The sequence below is a fragment of the Urocitellus parryii genome, chromosome 9, assembly GCF_045843805.1.
Source record: "Urocitellus parryii isolate mUroPar1 chromosome 9, mUroPar1.hap1, whole genome shotgun sequence".
NCBI classification, from domain to species: Eukaryota; Metazoa; Chordata; class Mammalia; order Rodentia; family Sciuridae; genus Urocitellus; species Urocitellus parryii.
In genome coordinates this window covers 53148121-53164882 of record NC_135539.1, presented here as the reverse complement: position 1 = coordinate 53164882, position 16762 = coordinate 53148121, and the positions used below count along the sequence as shown (strand labels likewise).

The 16762-nt window shown below is 37.3% G+C and overlaps 1 long non-coding RNA gene across 1 annotated transcript in view; it reads right to left on the bottom strand.

Annotated features, from left to right (window-relative positions):
- Window positions 1–2423: 2423 nt before the first annotated feature.
- LOC113194190 (uncharacterized) overlaps window positions 2424–16762 on the bottom strand; it is a 43092-nt gene continuing 28753 nt past the window's right edge. The window contains exon 3 of the long non-coding RNA XR_003302243.2: window positions 2424–2589. This is a non-coding gene — a long non-coding RNA (uncharacterized LOC113194190). The remainder of the gene's footprint in view (window positions 2590–16762) is intronic.

Below are 16762 nucleotides of genomic sequence, written 5' to 3'. Positions count from 1 at the left end.
CAGTATTTTTTCTGGTGTGCATTATTGCCTTGAGTCTCTAAGGGTAAATTTGCCATTAGTTGGCTGTCATTATGTACTGGGAGCATACATAACGGAGTGAAGCTTAATGCAGGGCACAAAGCAGAACTTCCAATGACTATCGCCTGGCATCCAGACAGCCATCTGAGAACTCACCTCACGGGTAAATGGCAAGAGCAGAGCAGTGTCTTAAAGACAGAGGACAAAGATCTCAGGAGTTAATTGAGGGTTGCTTTCTCTGATCCATGTGAAGAACCAACCTAGAGAAGAAAAATAATAACAAGGAAACAACCACACTAACATGTGTGCAGCAAGGACTGCAGCCACAGCTCCTTTTGGAATGAATAAACATGTGTTAATCATTAGAGTTTGAAACTGATCCCAGAGAATGTTGCATTAAAACTACAGACGTGAAAAATGAATCATTGCACAGACAATAGCTATGCATGCTTAGATGGCGATAAAGCCACCCCTTGTAGTGCAGAGCTCAGGATGGGCTGGGGAGGACAATGTGATGTCATGGGTCATATTCAAGGAAAAAGGAGATGGATTTTCTTCGGAGGCAGCAAGATGTTCTCTGGCACACAACCTACCAGCTTTGTAAGAGAGCTCCAGATGGATGCTGAGAATAAGATACTAAACACAGCAACAACATGCTAGTTGGACAGCTACCTGACAGCATTGGGTGACGCCTGCAAAAAGGGTCCCTTCATTAAGCTAATAATACACCGGCTTATGTGGTTAACTGAAGCCAAGGGCTGGGGATAATTTCACAAAAAGGAAAAAATTTAGCTGCCATGGTAACCTGGACAACGACAGATCTTCTGGATGTGACAAGATTCCAGGCTGAATTACACAAAGTCACCATAAGCCCAGAAAGCAAAGTGGATTTAATTAGTTGGTTAAGTCTGCAGCACAGGAAGGATGGCAACATTTGTCCTTTATTCTCTTTCCAAACTAACAACGCGTCACTAGCCTGAGCGTTCCTAGAAAAGGAACATTTTTAGCTGAGCACATGATTGCAAAATGATGCTGCACATGGGAAATCCCCAAATTTAAATTCCGTCAAAATTCCACGTCCAAATTAGCCGTGACTACTTGAAGGATGCACCGAGAACAGGCTCCATTATATGTCATTTCTAAACATTGAGTCTTCAAATGTTTCTCCCAATAGTCACAGATGCCAAGATTAGCACCTTCTAATTTTAACAGTCTATTAAGATAACTTTAGCACAGGAACCTTCTTCATCTTATTAATCAAAATATATTTGGTGAGTACATATGGCATTCTATTGAGTATTAAAAAAAGCAAATTTCAACAGAGCAGATTCCCATGGACCAGGATTTTACTATCCAAGATAACATCCATGTTATCCTAGACAGATCTAGGGAGGCATATTAAGGACACGGAAAAATTTTCTAAAATGGAAGGATTGGTAAGACTGTTGCATATGTGTCCTGCCTTTCTGTATGTCTCATTTACATGTTGCCTTGGCTGTATTTTAGACTATTATTAATTTCTTTTTTAAAAAAACTTTTTAGGCTGGGAGTGCAGCTCAATCGTAGGGTGTTTCCTTAGCATGCCCAGTCACTGGTTTGATCCTACTGCAAACAAAAAAAAAGGAAAAAAAAGTAAAAAAAAAAAATTCACCACCTCTGTCTTGGACCACTTATGGTCTCATTCTTGGCTTTTCTTCATTGAATCCTCTCTTTTTTTTCCCTAACATTATTGCAGGCACCTGCGATCATCATTCTGCAACATACCATTTCGTGTTTACATTTCCCAGTCTTCTCACTTATCTTTTCCTCTTTTTTTTTTCATTTTCCTGGTATCATTATTATTTCAGAACTTGCTAGCTTGGAACTCCAGATTTAGTTATTTTTATGTCTCATATCTAATCAGTCACCAACTCTTGTCAATTATTCCTTCAGACTTTTCCTCCACCCTATCCACCTATTTTATACTTATCAATAGCAAATAAATTATAGCTCTGTAAACAGACCAGAGTCTCTCAGGTCTGTATGCCTTGGAATAGATGCTTTATTCAAACATCATTAGGTAATAAGCAGTAGAGACTCAGAGTAGTTCATAATAGAGGGATATTGATTGTCAAGGTTCAGAGAAGCCTCCACACACCTCCAGGTAAGAAGCAAAGTTCAGCTCATAGAATTAAAACCGAGAACAGAAAAGTGGCAAGCAAGGTGGTATCTCTCTCTTTACCCAGAAGAGGCTTTGTTCCTTCACTCTTCTTAAGATCAACTTCTGTATTTATTCATCATTATGCAACTGGTCATCAGGCATCAAGTCCTACCAGATCCACTGTCTGGGACCACCTGGCAACATGCAGGGTCTCTTGGATGAGGCTCTCAAGGGGGACAATAAACTGGCTAACTCACCTGTTTATTTCAGACTGCACATGTGGGTGGTTGCTGGGCCATCGACTGGAGTTTTCTTTGTGTCAGGTAACAGGTGTTCAAACTTACAAAACCATCCATGTCTCAGGAAACAGGTAGGTAAACAATGCTATTGTTTTAAGAGAGTGTAGGTGGAGATGGCCTTCAGCTGTGTCCCTGGGGAGGACAGAGGATGCAACAATTCTTGTCAAAAGTGCTGTTTCCTAGAATACTCTTTCCTCATCCAGCCACTCAAAATATTCCTCCTATTCATTCTTCGAAACCCTGAAAAGGTCATTGTTTTGTTCTACGTTTCACTAATCTTGCTCACCACCGCAGCAGAAACCATCAACCCCTGCTCTATACTGGAACTCTTGCCTAAGCTCGTATCTATTATTGCACATAAATCACTAAATTATAATTATTAATTTGCATGATTGGGTCTACCATTGGTCTGGGAGACTCTTATGGTTGTATTTTGAACCTTACTTAATTCAGTATTCCCAGCATTAAACATGTCTGGTAGTAAGTGCCCAACAAATGTTTTGTTGACTCAGTTGCTTTTAATATGGTAATTGCTTAATTAATATTTATAAATGATGTCTCCCAAGCCTGTCCCTTGCTTTACAGAATTAATTGTATAAAATTGAAAGGGCAGAAGTTGGAGTTAGAAGCAATGAAATTAGAATCATCCACAGAAATATGGATGAGTCTTTAAGAAAATACAGTCTTTAGAGAAAAAAAGTAAGAAGATTCATAATTAATATCTTTTCCATAAATTAAAAATATATGCACACAAAATAACAATAATTTTTCAAAACACATAAAAAATAAATGTACTTCAAACACACTGAAATTGTTGCCTATAGAAAGATGGTAATGGGAACAAGGCATAGAGATTTTTTTAAAGGTATCCTTTAATAAATAAATATAAAATAAGAAAAGGGTTTTGCACAGATTAAAGAGAATAATGTATTTTGAACTGAGGAGAATGATTAACTCAACCATATGCCTTTGGCTTAAAAATAAAGAATTAAAAAAGTGATAAGCTTTAATATTACAAAGATTTAGGTTTATATTCTAGCTATTACTCATGAGTAAATTGATAGTAGGAAATATATTTAAATCTTACTGTACCTTAGTTTCCATGTTTATAAAATTGTGATAGTAGTATCAATTTCATGGAGTTGTCTTAAAAGTAAATTAAAAAATACATAGAGAATACATTTCAAAAAGTAACTAAAGCAATGTCCCAACATAGACTCCTACCCCTACTGCTTGCACTTGTCTGTGGATTATTCTAGATCAAATACATCCGGCAATAATTCTATCTTCGAGGATATCATATTCCTTCTCAAAATCTACCTCCTATATTATCTATTTCTCAGTTTATTGGGAGTAGTATAGACAGTGGTGGCAAGAAACAGGAGTTACAATTGATGTCTTGAGCATTGTTTAATCAGAAAGTTCCATATGGTTGGGGAAGAGATGACTGATGTAGCTGGCATGAGAGGACAGAGAAAGATTGTCCCTGGACCACAACTCTGAATCATGGAGTTGGCTACTAGATCACCTTTCCCTCTTCAATCATATGAGTGGCCTTGACTGTCAACCTGATGATCCATTAGTTCATGCTTACTGATTCAAGGCCTCATGCACTTTCTTTTCATAAACCTTTTGCTCTAGGTAAGCTGATTTTGCTATCATTCATTCTGCAGGATCCATGAGATTTCCTAGGGCTATGGCTTTACAGAAGATATTCCACATTTGGAATATCTTGTTTTCTTGCCTCCTTTTTCAATTTTATCAATTCTTTGGGAACCAGGAAAAAAAAAACTCCAACTTTTGTATAAAACTTTCCTGTATCGCCCCAAACTTTTGAGTAATTTCTGAGTGCAAGATGACCACACTTGTTTGACGTTATCTATGGCCTTCTCATAAATTTGAGTCACTTATTCAATTTGAATTAGGTCTGTATTGAGTAGAGAGAGAGTTTTATCTTGATGGTATCTCTGTGCTCAGATATTGAATTATATGTAGCACATCTTTTAAAATATTCTGTAATAAATAAGCTCCTTCAGTAGTTTACAAAAACGCCATGTTCAGGTAAGTTAACTAAGGATTAAATCTCAATGTATTCAGTCAGGAGAGAGTAGGCAGAGGAAATCTACCATATCTGTGAGTCAATGAACCTGTGAGTCAACTTTTTTTGCTTTGAACTTTTAGTTTCCCTCCCCATGTTTTTTTTCCAACCTGTAAAGGTTTATAGGTTTATTACTTTAGGATAAGTCACACCATGGCCCTCAGTTTTGCCATTTATAAAATGAAAGTGTTCAACTAGATCTTTCTTTGATTGAAATCCTAACATGGAAACCCAACCTATAATACAAAAAAAAAAAAAGAAAGAAAGAAAATGTAGCTCTGGTGATTGAAGTTGAGGGTGGCACTGAAACCCCCATCTTCTTGTCCGGGCTATATTCCCTGATCTCTTTAAAGCTCAGTTTGAAAACCCAGGGTGAAATACTCTGCAAAAGCTCTCAGATACCTCTCAGTTGCTGACTCTGTGAAAGCAGGCAACTGAACACCCTCTTGCTTCTTCTGTATCACCTTTCCATTAGGCTGGCTTTCAGGGTACTACAAATTATAGAGTAGGCTCTCAGAGGTAGGTGCCTCACTATTCTCCCAAGAGTCTCTGAAGATCACTTTGACAGAGGTCAAAGTATTTGCCAACAGTAAATCTTAGCAGAAAGGCATAATGTCATTATTCATATCATTGTTGTGTTTACTCTTTTTATTACTACTTGGCCATACTATATAGAGATAGTTATCCTTGTTTTACTGAAAGATGAGAAAATGAGGGTCTCAAAGAAGCTAAATACGTCAAATCAAGCAAAATAAAAAGTAATAAAGCACTGATTCTAGTTGCAGAATTATTTTTTACTCCCAAGTCCATGATATTTTCAAAACACCATACTGACTCAAGCTGACTTAAGAAAGGATACCAGAAATAAAAGATGACTTTTGAAAACAATATGTTAAAGGAACACAACTTATATGTTCTACCAGATCCCTGACTGATATCTCTGACGAGTTTAGAGAAAGCTCTGTTTGGATCTCAGAACAATGCTGAGACAAAGGCAATGGCATAAGGGCCTCCTATGATCTGGATGAGGGACCCCAAAATGGTCATAAGGGCTGGTCCCCAGAGTGGCGCTATTAAGAGGTGGTGGAACATTTAGGATGTGGGGCCTAGTGAGAGATCCTTACGTCATGAAGGGTGTGCTTTTTAAAATAATTGAGGAACCATACTGGTGATCTCAGTCTCTCTTTGCTTTCTGGCTCATCCTGTAAGCACTTAGTCCTACCATGTGCTCCCACCATGATGTTCTACACTTACCAAAGACCCCAAATCACAGGGCTGCCTGATCTTTGGAAACTCCGGAACCATGGGTCAAAATAAACCTTTTTTATAAGCTAATTATCACAGGTACTTAGTAATAGTAATGTGAAGCTGTGACAGAGTGTCTTCATGAGCTTGGTTACAATAAAATATACTACAGGCCATCAAAGATCTACCTGTAAAATTCAATCAGCATGGGTATATTCTATTACTGGCTCTTTCTCTGGGTCCTGATCTTTATCTCATGTTCTTGTCAACAACTTGACATATTTTCATGTTTGGTTTCTAGTCATTCCTTTCGTTTAAATCTCAGACTAATATCTCTCAGGGTACAGACTTGCACACAGCATACATTTCTGTGTGCTGTATTTTCCACTTTGGGGTATCAACCCTATGCACTTGATTTTATTTTGCCAGCTCAGGGCCCATCAGCAATGACAGGTGGGGCAGAGATGCCACCTCCATTACTGAGATGAAGCAACTCATCCAAGATCATGCAGATATGACAAACTGAGAAGCCAAACCCCAAATCCACTGCAGAGCTTGTGGATGGAACATTAAAAACTGGCCTGTCTGTATAACCATCTGATGCCATTAGGGACATAAGTTATGTGAAATTCAGCATTTTTTTCTCCTCAGGAAGCCATTTAATTCTCACATAATCAAACACTAAAAATGTTATGTTTCATATACTTGGAATCAATATGTACTATGATAGAAATATAGCATGATTTTTTTTTCCTGTTCTAAGAAATGTCTATATGAGGAGTGAGAGGGAGCAGCTGCTAGCTTCTATTCGTTTGCTGGACCCCCTCCCATTTGCTTTCTTTTTAAGTGCTTTTTAAATTATTAATAATGCCCAACAAATGATCCTTTCTTTTCTCTTGATTTATTTTCCCTCTTTCCATTGCCCAAAAGATTTTCATTCAAAGAAGAGAAGCCCAGAGTCATAGAGGGGTATAGGTTTCAGGAAGGCCTTCAGTACATGCATGCCTTCTCATAGGGAACTGAAAAGTTCACTACCCTTGTGCCATAAGTTGGATTTTAAATATCTCCTAAAAACCCACATGTTAAAATCTTGGTCACTAACCTATGGTACTATTGGGAGGTGGTGTAACCTTTAGGAGGTGAGACCTAGTGAAAAAAAAAATTAAATCATTAGGGGTATACCTTGAAGGGGATTTGGGGGTTCCTACCCCTCTCCCTCTCCACCATCACCTCTCTCTCTCTCTCTTTTCTTTCTGGTGCCCTGAGGAGATCAGGCCTGCTCTGCCATTCACTCCTGCCATGATGCATTATGCTGCCACAAACCCAAAGGCACAGGGCCGGGTGACCACTGTCTGAAACCTTTCCTCTTTATAAACTGTTTATCTCAAGTATTGTTTACAATGATGCAAAGTGAAGTGTGATTTCAGGAAATGCTGGGACTGGAATTCAAACCCAGGACAGAAAGCAGAAGCCTCCACTTACCACCTCTGCTCTGCTTCTGGTAAGTCTAGGTCCTCCATCTAAGTTTCATTCTCAGACTTAATACTTACACTTTCAAAGAAGTATGTATCTTAATAGAATTCATAAAAGCCAATTACCTTTGGTAAATTGTTACTAAAACCTAAATAACTAAACTTTGGTTCAACAACATTTGAACCCAATATCACTAAATGCTTTCCATTTAGAATGTATTTTCATTACCCTGATTAAGGATCAAACTAACACCAAATGTAACTACAGCTCATCAAATTAAATCTTGCATTTTAATTTTGTAGGAGAAACGGGGATTAAAGAATGAAATAAAATAATTACAGTTCCAAACCTCTAAAAATATCCAGTCCTAGTTTGTTTTGTTTGAAAAAAAAAATCTTGATTTTTCAGTTCATTCAAATCAGTGTAGGCACTGCAAATAAAATTTTAGAATGTAGACAGAAGGTCTGTGAAGCATAAATTATAGGTGTTTTCCCAAATGGTTTGTATGAAGGACTTGCTAGATCATAAAAGTTTAATTCACTAAGACTCAGTTCTTCTGCACAGTAGAACTTAACTTGAAGAATCATGTTCATTCATTTAAGGAACATATACTGGGTGCCTAGGAGGTGTCAAACATTGTGATTGGCACCATGAAAGACACACAAAACAAACAAAAAATAAACCAAAAAAAAACACAGATCTCTAACATGAGAAGGTATAAGGCTTATAAAGTTGGTTTCAATTATTTGAAGTAAAGGAAAAGGACAGAATGATACCATCCACTACATTCGAAATATTGGAAAATCCAGTTTTTGTAAAGAGTGATTACATGTTGAATTCCCTTGTGCTGTCTTGGTTGTGTGTACTCTATTTACAAAAGAATAGCTCTCCAGTGCTTACGCACAAGTGAAGATAAAATGATGGATAACCCATAATCACTACCCTCAAAGAGTTTACAGTTTTTAATCATGTGATGTCCGTCCAGGAAAAACGAAAGTTCTCCTGTCCTCCCAGTGAAAGAATAGACAGTTCTGCCTACAGGGACTGGGGAGATGAAGGCACAAGACAAAATCTGAGCTGGAGTTTGTAGAAAGGGAGTGATGTTTAAGAGGATGAAAAATGACTTTTGAGAGTGAAACTTAGCACAAAAGAAAAAATAAACTTCAGGAAGCCAATTCAAATTCTTGGGCCAAGAACTGACTGTGGTTTGGAGAGATGATCGAGACCAAAAGGAATCTGTAAGAATGGCCTGTATTGATAACAATGCTGGAATCTTGTCTATACTGTGTACCTGCATGTTCCTATTAACAACGAATTGGTACCTATGTCTAACTATAATAAGAGATGCAAGATTGGGTCTCAGAAGCAAGAACTGCAGGATACACACCCTTTTCACCTGCTTCCCCCCTTGAGCTAAGCAGCATTAGTGCCTCTCTTAGCAGAGAAAGCAGTAAAGCTAGGTCATTGGAAGGACTACATCATTCTCAACAGTAACTGAAACAACCAATTTAGACCCTTATGACTGTCATTCTGCCCTTTTTCACTATGCAGAATATAGATGAAATAACAAGTACATCACAGATGAGGTAAGTGAGAAACTGACATCATAAACTTGGACATTAACATTATATCTTAGTGCAACTTTTAAACTTTAGTATTAGACATTGTCTTTCTATCCATAAGATAACACTAAGTAAGATACAAGGAAATCTTTTTAAGTTTTGGAACGAAAATATTTCATATGAAGTAACATTGACGGAATTGAAATAGAATCTGTGACAAAGTTCGATCCCTAAAACCCTTGAAATACTTAAGAATCCTATACAACTATAGGAACTGAAATTTGAAAGAACTTGGGAAGTAACATCTGTAATTGATTAATGGATTCTCTTGAGAATTCTCTATTTGGAAGTGCCCAGGATATTGGTGATTCTGTACTTGAAGCTAAAGGTTACTCATCCTTTGATATTCTCCCATTATTCTTGATAAATCTGCCGATGTAAAAACTGTACTACTCATATTTTTTAAACTGATTTCCAAAAGGGATTATCTGCTTTCCTCCAAAAGGTAGGACAATGTAACTTTCACAAAACCAAAGTAAAACAAATTTGAATTTGAATGAAGAAACACATGAAGAAATCTTGCTATTCAAAGCCATAAAAGGAATGTTGGAAAAGAAGATTTCTCTTTTCTTCGTTTTTCTCAGAAACTTGAACTTCTGGAATGACTTTGTTCTTTTTTTTCACTTCTCATCCCCCATATTCTGTTTCCAACTATTATCTTTTTCTTAATGTCCTTCTCTCCTTATTTAGATCCAAATATGGAATTATTTATAAGATGTATTTTAACAGAGAAAATTTGGAGGGTATATACAACAATAAATCCAACATATTATAAATTATAAAAGTGGGGCATAAGAAATTTAGTGACTTAATTAAGATCAGATAGTGAATTTATATTTAAAAAATAGGGTTCCAACTTCTAGGGAGATCATGGTCAGATATATGTGGACGCTGGGGACAGAATAATAATGAAGTAATGCTTACAATGCACTTCCTCCAAACACAGCATATAGCAAATGCCTAATAAAGATCATTATCACAAGTTTCTCTCTTCAACAACTTTGAGGGTGCTAAGTGCAATGGGAAAAAGATGGAGGGTGGGGAGAAGGCTGAGCACAGAAGCACTGGTAGTTTCATTTGGGGAATCTCATCCATGTATCCACAATAACCTGTCTCCTGCTACCTTAACAAGGTGCCTTTTTATCATGGCTCTTTGATGTAAGTTCATTTGGGCTCTTATTTCTTTTGCTTTCTCTGAAAGCTCAACTTTGAGTGTCCCTTAACATAAAAATATCAGCTGTGCAGTCAATAACATGGAGTTCAATGATGTCGATACAAAAACTTCTTCGGCAGACTTCCTAGAATAGAAGTTCATTGGATTAGACAAAGGGAAATGGAGGGGGTGGTAATACAAAAGACAGTAGAATAAATCAGACATAACTTTCCTATGTTCATATATGACTACACAAAGAGTGAAACTCCACATTGTGTTCAATCTCAAGAATGGAATCCTAACTGGAATGGGTTGTACTCCTAGAACATATAAAATTTCAAAGTACACTCTACTCTACTGTCATATATATCTAAAAACAACAAATAATATATATATATACATATGTGTGTGTATGTATATATATATATATGCACATATATATATAAATAAATAAATAAGCTTAATTTTTGTCAGTGCAAAGCCATGTTTTCAAGTTTCAAAAAGACAACCAAAATATGCTAAACAGCCTAATTTTGTTGAAGGTTCCATCCCAGATCTTCATTTTATTGGGGGCTGAGTTTCAGAATGACAAAATCCTCTCAAAGACACAGAGGTCCCTACAGCTCTATTTTCACGGAAGCTCTTCCTCCTCCAAGCCCCTATGCCAATTCCTTCCTCTCCTTTCTTGCTTTCTTAAGTGTTTATTGGATATGATCCTCTATAGGCTAAAACAAAAAAGAATTAAAGTCAAAGTATCAAAATAACCTACTAAGAAATCCTTAAGTATATGGCAACTGCTAATTTCCTCTGTAGGATAAAACTAAAGTGATTCATGGGCATCTACTATCTCCAGACCTCTGCTTTCTTTTTGAAATAACAGCTCATTTTTTATAATCTCTCTTTCAAACTACTCTTCTGTGAAAAGAGAATAGATGTACAATACTTTTCAATTCTCAGTCAGGAGAATAATGGTGGAATCAAACCTTTAAAGGGGACTTTAATACCATTCAGGAAGCAATTTCATCAAAATAAAATGGCAGCATGAAGTACTGAGAACATCTTTGCCCTGAGACATTGGAGGAAAAAAAACAAACAAGCCACGGTTTCTAGAACCAAATCTGCTGAAATTTCAATTTCCTGTATGGTCTTTTTTTAAAAAGAAATTCCTTCATGTTTCCAGGTCCCAAGTTACCTCATCAATAAAATGATGAAGTTACATCTGCTGCTTCTAAGTTCAGCTTTAGCATTCTGTGAGACAAGGTGGTTGATTTTATTTCCAAAATATTTTCTCTTCATTGCTTTCTTCCCTAACCCAACCAATGTCATCTATCTCATAATGGAAACATAACTCACTCAGGCAGTCAAACCAATAACCAAGAAGGCATTCATCTTGCCTTTCTTTCTCTCACAACCTACATTCAATCCATTACCAGTCCCCTCCCTGGTTTCAAAATACCCCAAGTTTGACTCTCTCCACCTACACTGTTATTGTATTCCAAACCACCTCACTTTCTCTTTCTTCTTATTTTCTGGCTCCCACTTCTGCTCTTACAAGGTTTACTTTCTACACAGCAGCCAAAATGATCCTTTAAAACATCAATCAAATCCTGTCCCTTCCCAGAACAAAGTCATCTTAGAACACTTGTGAAATCCTCACTGCGGTCTGCAGGGGCCTACATGGTTTATCTCACCAACCACATCAACACGCTTCTATTGTTTATCATCCGCCAGCCACCACACTGACCCCTTTTTCCCACTCAGGACCTTTGCGTGTACTTCTCTCTGGCTGGAACACGCTCTCTGGATACCCACGTGGCCCCTTTCCCTACTTCATAGCTCTCTGTTCCAATATCATCTTTTTTCAGAGAGCCTTGTCCAGACCTCTTTATCTGAAATAACTACCCATTACTGCCCATTATCCACTCCCTCATTCTTCCTTTTTAAAGTACCTCCCACCACCAATATGCTATGTTGTTTCCTTTGATCCCCAATGAATCATGCCTTCTCTCATCCATCCCTGTACAGAGTTCCCTCACTCCTTGTCTCTAGGCATTGTTGTGACTTTGTCTAATCCGTGGGGCATCAGCAAACATGATGCACACAGAAACTCAACAAGAACTTGCTCATTTGTCCTTGTTCCCATGGAACCTTAAGACCACCCAGAGAAAAAGACCATGTGGACACAGGAACCCAGCCCTCCCATCTCTCCCAGCTGAGCCATGCCAACAGGTTGACCTTCTAGTTCAAAGAAACGGCAGGTGTGATCCCTGATGGGGTAGCAGAAAGTCGTTCAACTCATCCACAAAACTGTGAAACTTGTTTTAAGACACTCGGTTTGGAGTGGTTTTTTATCTACCAAAATATGAGCAATTCAGTTCCTGTGGCATATCATTATTTTTTAAAAATCATTTCCTCATTGGAATGTAAACTCCATGAGGATAGGGTTTTTGTCATGCTATAATCCCACCATTTGGATCCTTGCATTGGGTATACACTCAATGGTGTGGAATAGATTCTTAGTGAAAACTTATCAAAGTGAATGACTGTATAAATGAATGAACAATTTCATATTTTGGAGAAATATGCTGCTCAGCCCAAGCAAACTTTGTGGAACATTTTGTTTTAAAAAATACCTTATTACAACAAGAAGAACAAAGATGACGTTTCAGAGAATTTTTTCTCTCATTACTAAACCTTTTTGAAAATGGAAGTTCACTTCTTGGAACCACTTGTAACTGGGGTTTAAAAAATCGGATTTCAGTCAAACATTTTGCACTACGCACTGCTGTCTGTCAGGGACTCCTCCAGTGGATTTACAGCTTCAAAGTGTTAGCTGCCCTTATATGGCTAATACACCACCGCAACAAGCTAGAAAACTCTTCGCCATATTCTGTAAGTGACGGAGTGAGCTACTCTGGACAAGCGCCTGTGGGAGCAGGAAAGGTACCTGCAAAAGTAAACCAGACCAGAATGAGTGCAGGGCATCTGGAAAGTCACACAGTAAGTACCTATCATCCAAACCATTACGGTGTCCATCTGTCTTCCTGGTGAATCCAAATCATTGGGAGCTTGGGACTCATGAGCTGAATGTTTAGCTCACTGCACTATTGATTTCTAACCATACCATCTCTAGACCAGTGTACAAAGAACAAGTAGCAGTTATTTTCTGTAGGGCATAATTGTAGTTGTAGACCTGCCATTGTTCCCACCACATTAGAAAAATGCCTTCCCTCTGCACTAGCAGCCTCGGGCCCTGATGAATGAAGAAGGCTCGATATGCATAAGAGCTCAATAAATTCTATAGATGACAGATTGAGAGGCCAGATCTAACATCCTGTCCCCTTCACAGTAGGCTGGCTCTGCTTCCTCCCAATTAGACCAAGACTGAAGAAACCAAACAGAATATAATGTGAAACTTTAAGTAGAACTTCAGTTGAGCTGAGAAGTGAGTTGAATCTATGTAGACAGTAGATAGAAGAAGTCATGTGTCCTGGTGTTCGGGGGTCATGCCCCTTCAGGACAACCTGGTGTCCTAGAAGGCAGACCTGTGAACTCAGTGCCACCTGCTTATAGGCTGCTCTTGGGGCTGTCCCATTGATTGAGTGGCTTGGATAAAAGTTTATTCAACTCCCGGAGTTGCAGTGATTTTTGCTTATTTGCCTGGTTTGTTTTAGTTTTTTTTTTTTTTTTTTTTTTTTTAGGGGAGGGTATAAGGCATAGTTTTTGTTTTTGTTTGTCTGTTTTTGTTTTGTCTGAAAGAGGAAAAATTTTTACTATATGAGCCTCAGGCTCTTTTAAACTTAGAATCTTATGGGCTTAAATCAGTGAAGCCCAAAACATGCCATCTTATCCCACTGCAAGAGGCAAACGGTAAAAATCAATATTTTTACCAATTGTTAAGCACAAAGGACTAGTTCTATGAAACAACAGAAACTTTTTCAAATGAAACTGCTTCCTAGATGTTGTGTTGTATTTGTCTCTAAAACAAACATCATGCATTGATTTATTCTGCAAATACACCTTGAATACTACTGCTCATAGGAATGTGGACCACACACTGGGACTAGCCTAGATGTCAAAACTCAGGTCCCAGAAGCTCATAGAAGGCTGTGGCCATGTTATAAAGGCTGTTGTATTTCAAGCCAAGGAGTTTGAATTTGAGTTCATAGAGCATAGGCCTCTAAATTCTTTTAAGTAGGAATTCCTTGTCCATGTGGTTCAAAGGATGATCATTTTGGCAACAGGGTCCCTGGACAAGGAAGAAGTAAGTGGCAGTGAGGTCATCAAGAAAGCTGCTACAATAGTGGAAATGGAAAATGGGAAAATCCCTCTGCATTTTCTGCTGCAAGCTAGCTGTTGTTACCAACAGACCAAATATATCAAAACTCAACACAGGGGGTTTTGCTCCAGGTAGGCAGTCAGGACTGTGGGGACCTGTCCTTCAACACAAGCTCTGCCATTAGCTGCTCCATTACTCCACAGGCACCATCACTAGGAACATTCAGCCAGCAGAAGATGTGAGAGCTTGGAAGACAAAGTGGTAGGTTGTTAGGGGCCAGGCATGGACAGGACATATGCCATTCCTACTCTCATTCCATTGACATGGCCAGGTTGATATTGCAAAGCTTGGAAATGATGCAATCCTTGAGATGCCCAGAAAGTCAAGAAAAACAGACTTTGGAGAACTTTTGAAAGTTTCTGCTATGTGACATGAACTAAGAGAAATAGACTAAGAGGATGAAGATGGCAGGGTAGAATTAGGAGACCATTTCTGTGACATAATTACAGAATAAGGTGACAGTTTGAAAGAAAGCTGGGAAACGAAAGGGATAGCTTTGGTGATGACCCATAAGTTTCTAGAAAACTGAAGTGAAAAGTACTGCAAGTATTATAACCTTTTCAAGGGCAAGATGATTTTTTTTCTATCAAAAATTTTAATGGAGCATACCTTTCACACAAACATTCCACTTTAGGAATTTATCTTTTGGAAAAATTGATATAATATGTATGCCAAAACATTACTTGCATTAGCCAAAATAGAAAAACTATATAAGTATCCATAAAGAGGATGAGTTATAATAAATTATAACATGGCCACATAAGTGTGCAGCCATTAAAAATAGCAGGAGTGATCTATATGTATTGACATCAAAAGATATGTGAATTATACTGTCACATTTAAGAAGCAAGTTGCAAAATGATATATATGACTGTGTTTGGGGATAAAAATATATGTATGTATATTCATTTAAGAAAAGCTCTAAAAAAGAGTATACCAAAATCATTAGTGGCTATTTTGAGAGTTATATATTCCTTAAATTTCCTAAAGTTTCTATCTTCACTGGGGTAGCCAGGAAAATGTATAATTTTGCTTTTTGCTTTTTTAAAAAATAAACAAGGTCATGCATGTTTACGCTTAGGAAAAGGAGCAGAATTTGAGTTTCTAATACTATATATGTGTGTTATTTCTGTTGTTCCTCCAAAGCTCTTTGTAATGTCTCAGTTTTCCCATTTTAGAAGAGAGAAAATAGGCTCAGAGAAGCTAATATCTTCCCCAAGATCACAAATATCTAAAGGCTTCATGTACAATATGAATAAGCCTCAATTGGCCTTCTGCTCAGCAGAGGTCCCTTCAAGCAGACAGGCTGGTGGGTGGGGTGGGGGCAGGAGGAGAAAGTCAATGAGCAAAATAAAGAAAGCTGCATGTTCTTCCCAGTGCACACTGGGAATGTCAACTAAAACTACTTCTACTTTCACTTTGCCCAATCCTGTCTTCCTTCTCCTTTGACTTTCCTACTTTTCATTTCTTCTGGCTCCTAACCAAAGAAATAAGAACAAAGACAGATACTGAAGAGAGGAGATGTGAAAAATCAACAGATCTTTCCACTGTTTTCCATATTTTGCAAATATACCCATAGGATTTTGTTGGGTTTTTTTTTTTTTGCATTTGTTTTATTTTTGTCTCTAATCATAATCCCCTTGGGAGACAGAGGCAATGTAATTCAGAGTAGTTAATACTCTGCTTCCGATTGAGACATATTCACGGCTATAAAGTTCTTATTATTAAGCTCTGAATCACAGGTGCCATTTGAGAAATAACTAGCAATTGTTGATTTTTTTAAATTATATATCAATGTTAGCAATGAATCATTTTTTCTTTTTGTTTCAATTCAGTCATCTTTCTCAAATGTGTCTAAATAAAATAAATAACAAGGGTACCTATGGTTTAAAAGTCTTTTTGTCTTGATTTTGACATACAAGTGAATTCATATTAAAGAATATTCTATATGTAAAATATTTCATTAAGAGTAAACCTAAAATGCCATACATATTTGTATGTGCTCACAGAGGCTTATTTCCCTATAAGAAGACATTCTATTAGCTATACATGAAATCTGATTTTTACCTTTATAGTCACGACATACTTACAAAAAGGGGTGGGGAGGAGAAACAAGGAAAGGGAGACACAGAGAAGAACTTGGCTTAGTATATATCACTAACTAACCAGCATCATTACAACTTCATCCCTATTGTTTTATTTGCACAAATAAATTTAACCATATATTTAAGTAAAAATGGATGTTTTTACATTTAATGTAAAAATAAGTTCGTTATAAATATAATCATTAGAATAAAGATGATGATGTTTCATTTTTAAATAAAGTCAGCAATAATTACTGAAAAATGGCTCATTAGGTTCTTTTTTTAATAAAT